General features: G+C 40.2%; 1 protein-coding gene and 1 non-coding gene across 2 annotated transcripts in view; both read left to right on the top strand.

Moving 5' to 3' along the window:
• Positions 1-14,645, top strand: part of GABRB1 (gamma-aminobutyric acid type A receptor subunit beta1) — a 430,249-nt gene that overhangs the window by 350,734 nt on the left and 64,870 nt on the right. The gene's annotated exons all lie outside the window — the stretch shown is intronic.
• On the top strand, positions 3,657-3,763 carry LOC133071984 (U6 spliceosomal RNA). The gene has a single exon (XR_009696597.1). It is a non-coding gene; the product is annotated as a U6 spliceosomal RNA (small nuclear RNA).

A 14,645-nucleotide genomic window follows, 5' to 3' on the forward strand; every position in this document is an offset into this window, starting at 1 on the left:
TTGAACTGTGGGGTTGGGGAAGACTCTTGGGAGTGCCTTGGGTAGCAAGGAGATCCAACCAGTCCGTCCTCAAGGAAATCGACCCTGAATATTCATTTGAAGGACTGACGCCAAAGCTCCAATCCTTTGCCCACCTATGTGAAGAGGCAACTCATTGGAAAAGACCCTGATGCTGGAAAAGATTGAAGGCAGGAGGAGAAAGGGACGACAGAGGATGAGAGGGTTGGATGGCATCACCGACTCAATTTACATGAGTCTGAGCAAGATCTGGGAGTTGGTGATGGACAGGAAGCCTGGTGTGTTGCAGTCCTTGGGGTCACAAAGAGCTGGACACTACTGAGTGACTGAACTGAACTGACTAAGCCGTCCAGAGTTCTGCAACTGATTAATCAGGCCATCCAATTCACAACACAGTGCTCCGGATTTCTGGCCCCTGCTGTCTACTCTGGGGCAGGTCAACAGTAGTAAAACAAGAGAAAAGAAATGAACCTGAGTGTAGAGGGAAACCTAAGCTTTTACCATACTCAGGTGCCACTGTCTAGTGTTATATGGTTAGAGTATTATATGGTTTTTATGGTTTTTATATGGTTAGAGTACTACAAGCTGGCTTTCTGCCTTTTTACTGAAAACACCCTGAGGACCCAGAGAATACTAAAGGATAATTGTTAATAATTTGTTGGGGGGACTCACATACGGAGAATCTTATGTAACCAGGTTAAAATCAAACTTACTGATCTGCTTCGGGCCTCCATGTCTTTGAACTCACCAGTGAACATGAGCATAAGTGCTAATTTTCATGGTTGGACTGAAAAATTCTTAAAATCCTCTAAAGTGTCAGTAGAGTATCTCCAACCTGCTCCTGTTGCTCAGCATTCTCCTAAGTGTAACCTTCAGCATGTATATAGTCTTTCAGTGCCTGGTGAAGCTTTTATCTACATTATTAAAATGTACATCTGATCCTACCAAAGTACATGACTTCCTTCCTTCTCTGAAAATTGAATATCTTCTCTTAGAAGCACACATAGTTTCTAAAGTTGGTATCAAACAGTCAGAAATGTTTGGTTAACTAGTAAATTATTTCAGTAATCCATTCAGCAAGTGAAGCACCCTGGGTGGTACCCAGCCCTGTGCTAAATGAGGCATGCCTGCTAAATCACTTCAGTTGTGTCCAATTCTTTGTGACCCTGTGGACTGTAGCCCACCAGGCTTCTCTGTCTATGGGATTCTCCAGGTAAGTATACTGGAGTGGGCTGCCATACCCTCCTCCAGGGGATCTTCCTGACCCAGAGATCAAACCCACATCTCTTACATTCATGGTGAGCAAAAGTAAAGATTGTCCCTACCCTCCCTAATGCAGCATCCAGGCAGGGGAGGGAGAGGGCAATAGTTACTTTTATTGCTGTGTTTGGTAAATGCCTATGCGCTAGTGGTACTTTATGTTATTAGAGGGCAAATGAGGGGGGATGGACTTTTGAAGGTCAAGAAAGTTTCCTTGAGGATGTGTCTATTGTTTATAGGCTGAGTAAGGAAATGACAAGGGTTTCTTTGGTGGCTCAGTGGTAAAGAATCTGCCTGCCAATGCAGGAGACACTGGTTGGATCCCAGTGTCATATTCAAGACTCTGTAGCAGGAGGAATGCCGGCAAACACGGTGCCCAGAAGTACATTTATTGTGGCTGCAGCAGCAAAAGAAAAAAGACCACGGCCTGAGTGGAAGCTGGAAATGTGGGTAGAGGACTCACCTTGGAGGATCTTATATTAAAAAAATTTTAAAAAAGAGGTTTTATCTTTATCCTGGGAACAGTGGATGACTGGTGGATTTTTGACCAGGGGAAGGAGGGCTGATATGGTAAGATTTGTGCTTGGAGAATCACTCTATCTGTAGTATTGCAAGCAGACTGAGGCAGGTAGAGGAAAGACGTATGCCGTTGTGAAGACTACCAGAGTGGATCAAGGAGAGATGCCAGCTTGGATCAGGATGGAAGTGGAAAACAGTACATGGATGCAAGGGAGAATTAGAAGGAAAAACAGATGGGATTTAGTGAGAGAGTCAATATGAATGAGAAAGAGAGGAATGAAAAATGACTCTTATGATTTCCAAGGATGTTTGCTTGGATTAGTACGTAAATGAGGGTGTCATTCACCCAAAATGAGAAGAAGGAGAATGTTTTAGGTTCTGTGCATATGCGTGAGTGGTCAGTCACTTCAGTCGTGTCCGACTGTTTGCAACTATAGCCCACCAGGACCATGGACTATGGCCCACCAGGCTCCCCTGTCCATGGGGATTCTCCAAGCAAGAATACTGGAGTGGGTTGCCATGCCCTCCTCCAGGCAATCTTCCCAACCCAGGGTTTGAACCTGCATTTCCTGTGGCTCCTGCATTGCAGGTGGATTCTTCCCATCTGGGAAGACTTTAGACGCTGAGTGGGGGGCAAGGAAGAAAACACATTTAATTATGATTTGTTGGTGTATGATACAGGTCTGGATCATACAGAGAGCTCTACCCTGAAGATATAAATTTGTGAATCACTTGAATATTTTGGTAATTGCAACTATAGGCATAGGTGAGGCTCCATGAAGAGTTGATGCAGAGTAAGGAATGAAGACTTAGGAGGCCTGAGAAACTCCAATATTTAATGACTGGGTCAAATAAGATGTGAACAGAAAAGAGACAAGAAAGGAATAGCCAGAAAAATAGGAGGAAAACTTTGGAGTGTAGAGCTGCAGAAGCCAAAGAAAGGAAGTAAAGTAAAACCTGGGCTCAGCAAACTCTGATCTAAAAAATATATATTTATATGGTACATATGGCTTTGTCTCATTAGGAATGCTACACAAACTTCTAGTCAAGTTCAAAGTGGAATAGAGCAAAGAGGGTGGATTTGTAATCCCAGTTCTGATACTCTCAGACACTTCAGTCTTTGTGACATATTTCTCTCACTGGAATTGTGAAATATTTCAGAATATGTTTACGCAAATACCCACACCTTATAATCCTCTCACATATACAGACCTTTGCTTCTGTAAGTTGTTTATCGACTTTAGAAATACTTCTGACCTTGTGTTCATGAAAGTGCTAAGGATGGAATATAATAAACTATACTTTTCAGAATATAAGAAACTCTTTTGCAAGCTGGCTGCAATATGCTTCATTGGTCTCACCTAACTTAATGCTTGAAAAAATATATTTCACTTATTAGTTTATATCAGTTCTTAGGTTTTCACTTAAAATGTTTCACTCTTGGGCTTAGATTACATGTATACATTATGTAATCTAGATTACATTACATATATATATATGGGCTTCCCAGGTGGTGGTGGTAAAGAACTTGTCTGCCAATGCAGGAGACACAAGAGACACAGGTTTGATCCCTGGGTCAGGATGATCCCTTGGAGAAGGAAGTGGCAACCTGCTCCAGTATTCTTGCCTGGAGAATCCCAAGGACAGAGGAGCCCAGTGGGCTACAGTCCATAGGGTCATGAAGAGTCGGACGTGACTGAAGTGACTTAGCAAGCACACACAAACATATATATATATGTATATATGTGAAAATGAGATTTTAAGGCAAGAGTATATATATCTAAGTCTTCTAAAGATAAGGTTTTCAATAAACATTTCTTTTTTAAACACTTCATTTTATATTACTGTGTTTTAACTGTGTGCTCACTTCGGCAGCACATATAGTAAAATTGGAACAGTACAGAGAAGATCAGCATGGCCCCTGCGCAAGGGTGACATGCACATTCGTGAAGCGTTCCATATCTTGGGGGCTTCCTTGGTAGATCAGCTGGTAAAGAATCCGCCTGCAATGCAGGAGACCCCGGTTTGATTCCTGGGTTGGGAAGATCTGCTGGAGAGGGGATAGGCTGCCCACTCCACTGTTCTCAAGCTTCCCTGGTGGTTCAGTTGGTAAAGAATCCACCTGCAATGTGGGAGACTTGGGTTCAGTCCCAGGGTTGGGAAGACCCCTAGAGAAGGGAATGGCTACCACTCCAACATTCTGGCTTGGAGGATCCCATGGACTGTATATCTATGGGGTCACAAAGAGTCAGACACGACTGAGCGACTTTCACTCACATAGCCAATTAGCAGTGGTGAGATAGTTTCGAGTGAACAGCAGAGGGACGCCGCCATAGGTGCACATGCGTCCTCTCCCCCAAACTCCCCTCCCATCCAGGCTCCCACCTGTCACTGAGCAGAGTTCCCTGTGCTGTGTAGTAGGTCTCCCAAACTCCCTAACTATCCCTTTTCCCACTTCTTCAACTAACTTAAACTTTTGTGTATAATTTCAATGTATCTGGGCTTAATTTATTACAAAGACCACAAGCCCTACAGGCCAACTCCTACAGATCATAGTAGAAAGGCATGGGATAAGAATCAGACATCACTGGGTTTCAGCCCAGATTTGCTACCCGGACAGGTTGTCAGTATTCCACTCTGTGTACCATTTGCTTCTTCTGTGAAATATGGACAATAATACTTACCTCATGAGGTTGCTGTAAAGAAATGTCTGCAACATACAAGTACTCAATAAATGTTAATGCCTTCTTGACATCACAGTGATAATATGTGCTAGAGTAGTTGCCACCTGAAATCATAACAAATTAAGACTGTAGTGTAAGCTGTGGACTAGCATACATGTCATCCAGAAAAGCAATCACATGTTTTTCAATTATATTCAGAGTGCTATGAACTCTGATGACATAAAAATTACAAATCAACCCTGGGTTTATGGTCATCTCATAGCTTATGAATTGAAACATTTCATGATCCTTGTCAATGTAGAGAGTTAACTTCCCTATGATTTGAGAGAAAAAAGAGATGATTTCACCTGTACTAGTTTTTAGTAAAAAGATGCCCAACTAAGAGGCTTTCACAGAGAGTTCCTTCAATACTGATGTGCTGAGTGAACGAGTAGAGTAAAATGGAAGGAGATAAAAGTTCATTTTCATATTTTAGGAAATGTATTGAAATTAGAGATTATGATGCTTTTTGCCAATTAACAGTTCTCTGGAGGAATTAGTGTTATGCTGGACTCTCAGTCATTGGTTTACTCGATAGATAAGGTACTTTCCTATGCTGCTATGATATTAGGTGCTATGATGGTCAAGAAAAGAGTCATGTCTATAGATCACTGCCCTGCAGATTTACAGTGCCAGACAGGAAAATCATGAGCCAGATAATCATGAGATCATTTCCAAAACTGGTCAAATAAAGTAGTCCCCTCATCTAGTCTTCATCTAATCCTTCCATTTAGGCCAAGAGTGTCTGCTGTTTCCCCAACAAAACAATATTCGATCCAACCAAACCAAAAGTCAAGATGAATTGTTGATTTTATTTCTTTTTACTTCACCATGTGTATCATCTTCTTTAAAACATAGTTTTCTTCTAGATTCTGAGCATATACATACATTCTAATTTGCCTATTGCCTAGCTGTTATATTTACATTCACATTTTGTTTTGGCTTGCATGTTTGGAATTGCTTATTTTGGATATTTTGTTTATTATGGTAGTAAGGGTTTAATGGGGAGAAAATATAGATGGTTCAGAGATCTTTCCTGTCGTACTTCTCAAACCAGTTTCTTTTCAATGTTTTTTATTTAAGCAAAAACTACTAAAAATATAAAAATGTAATAAGGAATTCCATCAAAGTTCCTCCCACTTAAGTATTTTTTCCCAATAGTGAAGTGAAAATACATTTCGGGAGGTTTCATGTTAAGTGATTCTTTTGATATATCCATCACAGGAACATAATGTAGTTATTACTAACTTATTTTAAGGTGACTCAAGATCAATCTTCAAGTGAATGCTTTTGCAAGCCTTCTAGATATAAATGCCTTGAATTTGTCTTCTAATATGTAAAAGAATATTCCCTTTCCTGCCTTTATTGTCAGTAAAAATAAAAATCTGTCTGCACTGCTCTCATCTTAGGATCTCCATTCAGATCATCTTAAGGATTTCTTGTCTATCTTTTGCATTGGAGCTTCTGTTTTCAGAGATTCACAGCATCTTCTTCCTTAATTTACATCTTAGTGGAGGCTTCTCCTGTAGCTTCCTGTGCGTGGCTGAGGGGAGATAAATATTCTGAGATCTTGCATGTCTAGCAATGCCTTTACTCACTCTTGACAATTGAATTTTTACGTATATATACTCCTGTGTAAGCAAACAATTTCCCTTGGGTTTCCTAGGGCAACATTTCAGTGTCTTCTAGCTTTGGATATTGCTCCTGAGACGGGCAATGTTATTCTGATGTTTGAATTTGTATATATGAATAGTTTCTAGCTTTGTGACATTTTGGGATATTCTCTGCTTCCTAAGATTCTAAATTTCATAATGGTAAACCTTATTATGAACCTCTTTGATCATGTTAAGTATCAGATTGGACTTCCAGTGTTGACACATCTAAAATGTCATATGCTTGGAATCATAAATATTTTAGTCCTTTGGGTTGCTTTAACAAAATACCATAGACTGGATGGCCTATAAACAATAGAAATTTATTTCTGACATTCTGGAGACTGGGAAGTCCAAGATCATGATGCCAGCTAATTTGGTATCTAGTGAGGGTCTGCTTCCTGGTCCAGGTGGCCATCTTCTCTCTGTGTCCTTACGTGATGGTAGGGTCAAGGGAGATCTTTGAAGCATCTTCTGTAAGGGCACTAATACCATTCATGAGAACTCTGCTTTTGTGGACTCATCACCTCCCCCAAACTCCACCTTCTCATATCATCACATTGGACATTAGAATTTTAACATATGAATTTTGCAGGCACACAAACATTTAGCCTATAGCCATATAACATGCAGCCTTTCCAAATCTGCTTCTTTTACTTAGCAATATTGGCTTGACAGCTCATCTCTTTTTAGCACTGAGTAATATTCCATTTATGAACATGCCACAGTTTATCCATTTACCTACTGAAGGACATCTTGGCTTCTTTCATGTTTTGCAATTACAACTAAAGTTGCTATAAACATATATGTGCAGGTTTTGTGTGGACGTAAGTTTTTAGCCCATTTTGGCAAATACCAAGGAGTGCAATTTCTGGATAGTATGGGAAGAGTATGTTTTGTTTTGTAAGAAGATACCAAACTGTCTCCCAAAGTGGCTGGACCACTTTGCCCACTAGCAGCGACTAGAAGCTCCTTTGCTCCGTATCCTCACCAGCATTTGGTGGTGTCACTATTTTGGATTTTAGCCATTTCAGTAGGTGTGCAGTGGTATCTCACTGCTGTTTCAGTTTATAGTTTTTTAATAACATATGATGTTGAGCATCTTTTCATCCGGGGCTTCGCTGGTGACTCAGATAGTAAAGAATTTGCCTGCAATGTGGGTGACCCAGGCTCGATCCCTGGGTCAAGAAGACCTCTGGAGAAGGGAATAGCTACCCACTCCAGTATTCTTGCCTGGAGAATTCCATGGACAGAGGAGCCTGGTGGGTTATAGCCCATGGGGTCCCAAAGAGTCAGACAGGACTGAGCATGAAACTCCTTATCTTTTCTTACATCTCTATGCCAGCTGTGTTTCTTCTTTGGTGAAGTCTTTGAGATCTTTTGCTCATATTTTAATTGAGTTTTCTGGTTTCTTAGCATTGAGCTTCAGGAGGTCTTTATGTATTTTAGACCACTCCTTTATCAGTAATGCTGTGTACCACTTTATTTTCACATTTTTAAAATAGCAATGCATTTACATAGCTAAAACATAAAGATGAAATTAAAAGGTAAATATTGGGAAGTCCCACTGCTCCCACTCCTTCCAAATTCATCCTTTTCCTTCACCATTTTTGTTTCTGATTTATCCTTCTCAGGTCTCTTTATATTGTGCTATGCTGTGCTTATTTGCTCAGTTGTGTCCTACCCTTTGTGACCCCAGGAAATGTAGCCTACCAGGCTCCTCTGTCCATGGGGATTCTCCAGGCAAGAATACTGGAGTGGTTTGCCATGCCCTCCTCCAGGGGATCTTCCCAACCCAGAGATCGAACCCAGGTCTCCCCCACTCTAGGTGGATTCTTTACCATCTGAACCATCAGGGAAGCCCTCTCTTTATACAAGTACAAGCAAATACAAATATACACTTTACTTTTCCCATTTCTTAACAAAAGTGGCATTTCATGTACATTATTTTGAACCTTGATTTTTCACTTAACACTGTTACATGGATATCTTTCCATATCTTATCATAGAGCTCATCCCTATTTATTTAACAGCTGTATAATGTTCCATTGTGGGGATATACCATCGTTCAGAAATTCCTTGTTGCTGGACACTCATCACCCTGACTTTTAAAGGTACCTGGTGCTCTCAATCTATGAGATTTTTAAGGCTCTATACTGAGAATTGGGTGCTTCTTGACTTTCTCCCATTGCCACCTTAGGTTCTGGTTTCTTACATGTTATAGGACCCTTTCCACTTAACTCTCTGCTTTATAGCTTGCAGAATTTATTTTGTTTACCACTTAGTAGCATAGCAGTATCATCTTCAAACTGAAGGAACAGTCCCTTGATTATCTAGAGTCTGTAAGTCAGTCCTCGCTTACCCTGTATGCTTCTACTGTATCTTTCCAGACCTCAGTCACACCCTTTCAGAATAGACACTCAGTTTTCACAAATGAAAATAATCTTGGAAAGATCTAGAAGGTGGGACAAAAAAATTGTTTCCTTTTTCAGAACCCCCCCCCCAAAAAAAAGAAAAACAGTATGGCCTAAAGATCTGGAATCATTTAATAAGGCAATGAATTTCTATGGTTTTTTCCTCCCTTCTATGGAGGTAACTATTACAAAAGCATTTCTGTCCCTGGATTTCAACTTGGTAGGCCTGATGACTATTTTCCTAATTTACAGACACCATTAGCACCATCAGTCCTGGTACATCAAGGGGCCCTGAGGGGTCAGCAGTTCTCTTGCTGTACACTTCAGCTGATGTAGTCATTTGTTTCATCAACTGTGTGAGTCACAAGATGGACCTCTCTTGTAAGGCGGTAAAGCAATGATAGAGATTTGTGCCCTTCACTCAGAGAGCACCCACAACTATTCCACTTTCTAGTTATGTAACCTTCAGCAAGCTATTCAACCCTTCTAAACCTGAATTTCCTCATCTATAAAATAACGTGCACTTCATAGGTTTGTTGTGAAGATTAATCACATATAAAACATCTGGTACAGAGCCAAGCAATTCTCCAACACCAGCCAATGTCCTACAACTCAATTCTGACACTATTTCCCTGGAGATACTGCAAATCCCACAGATGAGAAGCTCCTCAACACCAGTCCTTTCATGTTTTTTTAGAGGCTTCATTACAGAGGCATGACTGATCAAATCATAGGCATTAGTGATTGATTCAACTTCCACCTCTTCTCTTCTGCCCAGAGGTGGAAGGATGGGACTGCCTGAAATCTCCAACCCACTAATCTCATGGTTGGGCTTCCCTGCTGGCTCAGACGGTAAAGAACCTGCCTACAATGCAAGAGACTCGCATTCGACCCCTGGGTTGGGAAGACCCCCCCTGGAGGAGGGCAAGGCAACTCACTCCAGTATTCTGGCCTGGAGAAGACCATGGACAGAGGAGCCTGGGGCTACAGTCCGTGGGGTCACAGAGAGTCAGACCCAACTGAGCGGCTCACACTTTCACTTTCCAGTCTCATGGTTGGCTGCAAGGGCAACCTGTCTCCATCCTTAGGTGCTTTTCCAAAAGGCGGCATGCTAACAAGAACCCAGCTTTAGAACTGTCTTTTGTAAATAAAAAGACACTCGTTTCACCTTTAGGGTTTCAAGAACTGAGGACTAAACACTAATTATTATAATAAAAGATGCTCCCACGGCTCTTATCACTCAGGAAATTCCATGGCTTTGGGGAAGTATGAGCCAGATGTGAACCATGAACCATGACACAAAAATATATGAAATATATTTTGGTCATTTGAATGATCAAATATGCATTTCTTATAAAACATTATTGTCATTTGTTTTCCCGACTGGTCTAAAAACTCTGTGAATAAAGAGATACTGTCTGTATTCCTCCTTTTGTCACCCAGGTGCCGAGCGAAGTGCCTGGTTCATAGAAGAAATTGACAAATACTCATTTAATGACTCTTTCAGTAAAGGAATAAGTAAATAGATATGTCTTGTTCACATTAATTCTCAGGATACAAAAAAAAATTTTTTTTCAAGAAAACTATGGAGTGCATGTATATATTTAAGAAAGTCAGTTTGCTCTTTTAGGAAGATCTTCTATTCCCCCAAATTGGTCTGCAAACCGTCTTCCAAGGTGTAAATTTTAAGGAAATATTTCTTGACTGACCATGGCCTAACAGTTACCCACTTAGTCTTGTATAACATGTCCTCTCTAGCTTCATTTATGCCTAAGACAAAAAGACAAATGGGAAAATGTTGTGTTTAGTAGTTGGAAAGTATCTATCATAGGTAAGATGACCTTTGTGCTGGTTTGACTTGGCAGGGGACAGTGGGTCATAAACCTTAATAAAAATGCCTTGGGAGATGTTGATCTAAATGTTGATCATTTATTTTTTAAATGGGATTTTTAACCAGAAAGATTCCATCATGGAATGTTCAATAATAATGCCATCCAGACAAAAAAGAAACCACTCAAAATAATTGACATTTGCTTTGTCCTTGTCTTGTGGGTCAAAATCTGATAAAATCAGATTAAAAATATTGTTTCATTGGCCTTTTTGATACTCCTGAAGGCTGAAAATCATTACAATAGGTCCTGTTTTTGCCCAGTCCTACATTGCATGATTATGTCTGACTCTCACAAACATCCTTCAAGATCAGCAGTTAACTGTTATTCCTGTTTTACAGATAGAGAAACGGAGACCCAAGGTTTAAAAACTTGCCACTTAACCATTATGATGCTAAGCAGAAAGGCAGGATACAAACCCTGTTCTTTCTGACTCCAAAACTCATGCTTTTCAATACTTTCTCTCTTGCAATGAGGTGTTTTTCCCTAGCAATCACAATGAAATATCTTTATAGGCCATAAAATAATGTTAGACCCCTTCATGTTACCATTATCACAACAAATTTCCTAAACCAAGTCAACACATACAAAAAAGATAAGTTTAGGAGTAAGAGTTTGGGAGCTGTCATAGGTGGTAGCGGTTATAGAAGGAAACAGGATTAGGAAAGCATTGTGAAAATAACAGAAGAGTTTCTGTGATTAGAGGTCACTTGATTGTAATGTCCATTCATGTGTGGTGAATGTTCGTCACTTTTTTAATATCCAGCATTCCTATGTCTTGTGTATCCCCCCCTCCTGTGTATCAAATAGAGCTTGTCTCTCACTATCTAAACAGAAAACACCTGATACTTTTCCAGGCCTCCTTGCATCTGGGCATGAGACAGAGATAGGTTCCTCCACTCATTCACTCGTGCTTATGGCAACCATAGGCCAGAAGTTAGTGATGCAAAGAAGAAAGGAGCACAGAGAAGCCCACCGTGAGAAGACCAGCACCACGACAGCTGATGGAGTGGCTCTGGTCTCCAGGCTCAGCGCCGTGGACTGCAGGAGTGATGTTGGGGTAGAAGAAGCAGTGGGGCCTCAGAGAGTCAGTTCTACAGCACTGATTTTGGCAGTGGTTTCTAGCTTTATGACCTCAGAGCCTGGATCCCCGACACTCTCAGGGAACCTGTGAGGTTCCCATCATTCTTTCATTAAATTACTTTTTATTTAACTTAGTTCCTACTGCCTAAGAATCCTGACTGGAAAAAAATGTATAAATAATAATAATAATGACAGTAACTAGCATATCTTGAGAGCTTATGATTTAATTCTGCTAAAAGCTTCAAAAACATTTTACTCCTTAAATTCTCACCACAACCCAGTAATTCCTATATTACAGAAAAAGAAATTAAGAGATTAAGTGGCTTGCTCCAAGACATCTTGCTGGAAAGTAGAAGAGTCAAGATTTGATCCCACCATCTCTATCTATCCCTGGGTCAGGAAGATCTCCTGGAGAAGGAAAATGGCAAAGCACTCCAGTATTCCTGCCTGGAGAATCCCAATCCACGGGGTTGCAAAAGTGTCAGACATGACTGGGCAACTAAACATCAATTATAGCTCCAAAACCTAGTCGGTCAGCCACTAAACTTGAATGTGTAATTTAGGAGTAGTTCGTACTGTTTTTTTTTTTTAGAATATAAACATCCAAAGGTAGTCGTTTGAATGTTTTCCAAAGAAAACAAACTGGATGTGTGTACATATATAAAAGAAAGAACTGGTTTTTGAAATTTTGAGGGCTATCAAGTGTGAAATCTGCCAGACAGACCACCAAGGCCAAGGCCCCAGGAGAGGATTCATATTGCAGCTTAAGTCCAGAGGTGGTTTGGAGCAGAAGTCCCTCTGGAAATGTCTATATCCAAATCCCCTCTTCTTAGAAGGACATCAGTCGTATTGCAGTAAGATCCACACTAATGACTTCATTTTAACTTAGTTACCTCTGTAAAGACCCCTGTCTCCCAAATACAACCGCATTCTGAGATACTCAGCACTGTAGGATATGAATTTTAGTGGGGACATAATTCAGCCCCTAACAGTAGTAATTTCAACACAACATTTTAGAAAGTGCCCTGTATGTACCTGTAGTCTCAGGGACTTTCTAAGTTTGTATGACACATCTGTAGAGTATTTGGGGGCCTCTTCAATTTTTAAAATACCAGTCCTGCCCATAGCCAACATCAATATGGTAACCATAATATTATCTGTAACCAAAGTCTCTTATGTCTTAGCTTAAAGAAGATGATACCCAGCTACAAGGAAATTTTAGGTTGTGTTTCCCACCAGAAGTACAAGAACTGGTTGCACTACAGTTTCCTAGTATTTAAACTCATCAGAAGAATCAAATAAAATAAACTGCTCACTGGTAAAGTGAAGCAGCTCCTAAAAATATTCTTCTCCTTCAAGGACTGATGGCTTTTGGCTGTACTCACAGTTTTTGCAAAGATTTCAAACCTCGAGGGGGCCAGACAGCACTGTGAGGTCTGCAGTGTGCCTCTCAGCAATGAACATCATAATGGGAACGCTTGTCATTTTTTTCACCTGGAGATTTGCTATTCAATGGTTGAAAGTGAAGGTGAGTGCTTGGAAAAGCCATCTTAGCTCCTCCGTCAGTTATTTAACAGTAGTCACACCATCTTGCATTTGTAGAACTCTTTGTACTTCTGAAAGTACTTGTACATGGTTTAGTTCATTTCCTCTGAATGGTCCTTGATTGGCCTAAAATTTAAATCAGCTTCCCAGTGTGCCTAGCAATCTTAGCACTTTATGAGCTGAAAAAACATGACCCAAAGTGGAGAAATTGCTCTGAAAGCATCCTGTAAAATCAAGGCACCGTTATTCTACACATTCATAAATAGTGAAGCTAACTGAGTTAAATCCTTAAAGGAATTGTGGGGATTATCCAAAGATTTTCAATCCTTTCCAGTTTACTTTGTTTTTAACACCATTTTCTGTAGGGCTAAGCTCTTAAATCCAATGTTACCTTATTAAAAATTCCAGACAAAAACATTCCTCCATTTTCATTCTGTCTTTCTCTTAAGAGTCAAATGTACATATTCCCTTTAAAGAAAAACTGAAGGCAATTTGTTGTCAAAAGATCCTGAACTAAAAATACATGTCACAATTAGACAGGGCCTGAATAGTTCCTACACAGAGCAGATGGTAATCTCTTTTTTAAATAAAATGGTGATCTGCGTTTCTGACTGTGTGCCTTCTGCATCAGGCATGAAGTAAAAATGAATTTCTATTTTGTTTCACTCTGGGAGCCTATTACATTGACCAACATGGATGGTGGGGAGGGGGGGAATCACCTAATTTGTTCAAATATAATCACACAGTGACAACAAGAGCAGTGGCTGCTTCGACTCTGCAGGAAAGCTTTTTAAAAAATGAACAGACGCAGAATAATCTTGAGAATGCTCTTGTTATTCTGCTGGTAATGTCTGTAGTTAAGGAGACATCTGTGATGGGGGATAAAGAAGAGCACTTTCTTTTCTGAAGCACAAAGTGTGGAGTAAAAATATCATTTTGGGGGATTTAAAACCTAAGAAATAAACCTGATTCTTTACCTATATGTTTTTTAAATGATTGATTGTAGGAGTACTGCAACTCAGAGTTGATCTTTTCCATTTATATGGTGTTGGAAAATTAAAAATGAAACTCAATCTCCTAAAATATGTAAGGAAAGAGCTAAGTTCATGTAAGAATGTGGAAGACACTGCCTATGCTAATAGGATATAATGATATATAATGTTAATATAAGATGATGGTGGTTTGGTTGCTAAGTCATGTCTGACTCTTTGTGACCCCAGGGACTATACCCCACCAGGTTTCTCTGTCCATGGGATTTTCCAGGTAAGAATACTGGAATGGGTTGTCATTTCCTTCTCCAGGGGATCTTCCCCACTCGAGGATTGAAACTGGGTCTCCTGCATTGCAGGCAAATTCTTTACCGACTGAGGCAGCAGGGAAGCCCATGACGTAATGACAGTAAGATAATGACAATATAATGTGTCTCGAATCCTGTTCTAAATTAGGGTGTGCAGCCATATTTCTATTGAGGCAGGAGTGCAGATATAACCTAGCTTCAAAGGTATTTTCTGCCTGTGTTTTGATTATACGGTTCTATGGAGC

Source organism: Dama dama, chromosome 17, assembly GCF_033118175.1.
Source record: "Dama dama isolate Ldn47 chromosome 17, ASM3311817v1, whole genome shotgun sequence".
In the NCBI taxonomy this organism is placed as follows: Eukaryota; Metazoa; Chordata; class Mammalia; order Artiodactyla; family Cervidae; genus Dama; species Dama dama.